Here is a 4,238-nt window from a genome sequence, read left to right as displayed (position 1 = left end):
GTCCTCTTGCCTCACCCTCCCAAAATACTGGGATTACAGGCATGAACCACTGCGCCTTGCTTTCATTCCTTTTAATGAACATATAATATTCCATTTTATGTATACACATTTTGTTTATCCATTCATCAGTTGATAGGCATTTGGATTGTTTCCACTGTTTGAATATTATAAATAATGGTACTATGACCATTCATGTGCAAGTTTTTGTTTGAATATATGTTTTCAATTCTCTTGAGTGTATACCTAGGAGTGCAGTTGCTGGGTCATATGAAAATTCTGCTTAACTTTTTTTTTTTTTTTTTTTTTTTTTTTTTTTTGAGATGGAGTCTCGCTCTGTCGCCCAGGCTGGAGTGCAGTGGCGCTATCTCAGCTCACTGCAAACTCCGCCTCCCGGGTTCACACCATTCTCCTGCCTCAGCTTCCCAAGTAGCTGGGACTTCAGGCGCCCACCACCACACCAGGCTAATTTTTTTGTATTTTTAGTAGAGATGGGGTTTCACCGTGTTAGCCAGGATGGTTTCAATCTCCTGACCTCGTGATCTGCCCACCTTGGCCTCCCAAAGTGCTGGGATTACAGGTGTGAGCCACTGCGCCCGGCCAAAAATTCTGCTTAACTTTTTAAAGAAATACACAACTGCTTGCCAAAGCAACTGCACCATTTTACATTTCCATGAACAATGTTTCAGTTTCTCTACATCTTCACCAATTCTTGCTTTTATCTGTATTTTTTATTATGGCCATTCTAGCAACTGTGAAGTAATATTTCATTATGGTTTGGGTTTGCATTTCCCTGATAAGTAATGATGTCAAGCATCTTTTCATGTGCCTATTGGCCATTTGTAGATCTTTCATTTTTTTCTTTAGATGGAGTCTTGCTCTGTCACCCAGGCTGGAGTGCAGTGGCGCAATCTTGGCTCACTGCAACCTCCACTTCCCAGTTCAAGCGATTCTCGTGCCTCAGCCTCCTGAGTAGCTGGGACTATGGCCACCACACCCGACTAATATTTGTATTTTTAATAGAGATGGGGTTTCACCATGTTGGCCAGGCTGGTCTTGAACTCCTGACCTGAAGTGATTCACCTGCCTTGGCCTCCCAAAATGCTGGGATTACAGGGGTGAGCCGCCACGCCTGGCTGATGCTTTGCTTTTGATGTTATATTTGAGAAACTTGCCTAAAGTCACAAAGATGTATACCTATGTTTTCTTCTAAGAGTTTCTAGTTTAGTTCTTACCTTTAGGCCTTTGATGTATTTTGAGTTAATTTTTTATGTGGTGTGAGGTAGGCATCCAACTTCATTCTTTTGCATGTAGATATCCAGTTGTCCAAGCATCATTTATAGAAATGGTCTTTTCCCCCACTGAATGATCTTGGGATTGTTGTTAAAAATAGATTGGCCACAGAAAAAAGAGAAAACCAAAATTTGTCGTCATCTCTTAAAGAATTAAGAATTGTGCATAAAAACCTTACATCAATTAAAACACTGAATACATTTACAATGTAAATGCAAACTTATTCCAGCTCAAGGCAAGTAACAGCCTACTGGTGTCCTGGCAGGAAAACATCAGGAAAGAAAGGAAACTAGGTCCTAAGGTTTGGACTTCTCCAACCCTGACAGACAGGCAAGACAGAAATGACAACTGGTGGAGGGGCTCCTGCTGGTCTCTAGACAAATTCTGGAACACTGAGCTCTGACACATTAGTACCCTGCACAGATGGAAAGACTGCAGGTCAGGCAGAATCACCAAGCCACGGACTTCTCTTCCACAACCACATTCTCACCTCTGCCATGAAGTGACTGAGCCACATGTACTAAGGGTTTAAATAAAAGATAAGTACAAGGTATTAAATACCGAGGAAACAGTTAACTTCAATACAAGGTCAAAATTAGCAACAAATCCTACAATCCAGTGCTGACATCAGACACAAGCTTCAAGGACAAATTTCTTTTCTTTTCTTTTTCTTTTTATTTATTATGTTTTTTTTTTTTTGAGTTGGAGTTTCACTCTTGTTGCCCAGGCTGGAGTGCAATGATGGGATCTCAGCTCACTGCAACCTCCGCCTCCCTGGTTTAAGCGATTCTCCTGCCTCAGCCTCCCGAGTAGCTAGGATTACAGGCATGCGCCACCACGCCTGGCTCATTTTGTTTTTTTAGTAGAGACGGGGTTTCTCCATGTTGGTCAGGCTGGTCTCAAACTCCCAACCTCAGGTGATCCGCCCAACTGGGCCTCCAAAAGTGCTGGGATTACAGGCATAAGCCACCGCACCCAGCCTGACAAATTTCTTTTCAAAGGGTTGTTTCAGTTTCCTAAGGCTAGCATGAGATGTATACATTCGCTAGGGACAAATTTATACTTCTGAATTGACTCAGGCAGCACAGGCTACATATCTCCTCACAGTCCATTTAGAAGCATTTGCATTGAACAGTGGAGGGCCTGACTGGTGGCACTCCTGCTTGCTGATCCACATTGGCTGGAAGGTGAACAGTGAGGCCAGGATGGAGCTGCTGATCCACATGGAATACTTGTGCTCAGAGACAGCCATGATCTTGATCTTCATGGTCCTGGGTGCTGGGGCAGTGATCTCCTTCCATATCCTGTGTGTGATGCTTGGGTGCATGGCAATGCTGCCAGACAGCACCACATTGGTGTACAGGTCCTTGCAGATATCCACATCCCACTTCATGATGGAGTTCAAGGTGGTCTCCTGGATGCAGCAAGATTCCATGCCCAGGAAGGAGGGCTGGGACAGTGCCTCTGGACACCAGAACCACTCATTGCTGATGGTGACCACCTGGCTGTGGGACAGCTCGTAGCTCTTCTCCAGGAGGGAAGAGGACACAGCAGTGGCCATCTCCTGCTGCAAGTCCAACGCAACATAGCACAGATTTTCCTGGATGTCACGCACAAATCCCCCACTCCACTGTGGTGACGAAGCTGTAGTAGCCCCCACGAGGATCTTCACCAGGTAGTCGGCAAGGTCCTGGCCAGCCAGGGCCAAACACAGGATGACTGGGGGAGGGTGGTTGTATCCCTGAAGATGGGCAAGTGTGGGTGACCCTATCGCCTGAGTCCGCGATGGTGCCAATGGCGCTGACAGAGGCATGCAGGGACAGGGTGACCTGAATGGCCCTGTACCTAATTGGGGTGTTGAAGGCCCCAAACATGATCTGAATCATCTTCTTTCTGTTGGCCTTGGAGGCCTCGATCAGCAGCACCAGGTGCTCCTTGCGGGCCACGTACAGCCCGTTGTGGAAGGTATGGTGCCAGATCTTCCCCATTTGGTCCCAGTTGGTGACGAGGCCTGCTCCATGGGATGCTTCAGGGTCAGGATGCTGCTCGCTCTGGGCCTCATCGCCCACATAGGAGTTCTAGCCCCTGCCCACCATCATGCCCTGGTGCCGGGGGTGCCTAACATTGGAGAGGAACATGGCTTGAGGGCATTGTCCCCAGCAAAGGCAGACTTGCACATGGCAAAGCTATTGTCAACAATGAGCAACGTGATTTCTGCTTCCATTGTGATCTGTTGGGGGAATGATGGGACAATGTCGAGTGTGGTCTGGCAGCAGCCAGGGAGAACTTTAAATAATTTTTACCTAAAATTGTAATACATTATTCTATTTTGGTATAAATAAATAACATTGTGAATTTTAATACACTTTTCAGTTTTTCAATATTTTTCAACCACTTTAGCGTTCTGAAAAAAATTAACCATTTAAGAATATATTACAAAGTGTATGGGGCACACATTTTTTTATTTGCCTCAGGAACCAATATGTTGAGACATGGCATTATTGATTCAGCTGTGTGGGGCTTAACTATTGGAAAACAGATTTTTATTTTTACTCTATGAGTTTGAGTGTAGTGTGGAAAATCATCTGCTAAAAGTATCTCCATATTACAGATAAAGACTCTATTAAGAAAGGCTAAGCAACTGCCCAAGGTCCCCAACTCTGCTAGGTAGTTACCCTACAGCTTGTGTTATTGGCCTCCACTCATGGTACTTATAGAGTTGATTAGCTAATAATCAGGTATTGTTTCTTGTATGTGGCTTTGTCTCTATTGATTATATCCATTATATGTTAATATTTGATTCTTTGAACATTCTTGTGAACATTTAATAAGGTTGAAATCTGAGTGAAAGGGACTTTATATACCATGGAGATAATCCATCCTGCAGTTCCCTAAGGAGCCCATAAAAGATGTCTAAGCCATAGAAATTGTGTAATTAGATATATTTT

General features: G+C 44.4%; 1 pseudogene; it reads right to left on the bottom strand.

The window, feature by feature from the left end:
* Window positions 1-2,365: 2,365 nt before the first annotated feature.
* On the bottom strand, window positions 2,366-3,514 carry LOC105554292 (annotated as a pseudogene).
* Between the last annotated feature and the right edge of the window lie 724 nt (window positions 3,515-4,238).

Source organism: Mandrillus leucophaeus, unplaced genomic scaffold, assembly GCF_000951045.1.
Source record: "Mandrillus leucophaeus isolate KB7577 unplaced genomic scaffold, Mleu.le_1.0 Scaffold639, whole genome shotgun sequence".
NCBI lineage: Eukaryota > Metazoa > Chordata > Mammalia > Primates > Cercopithecidae > Mandrillus > Mandrillus leucophaeus.
The sequence above is the reverse complement of the archived record's forward strand: the minus strand, read 5'-3'. Positions and strand labels throughout refer to the sequence as shown.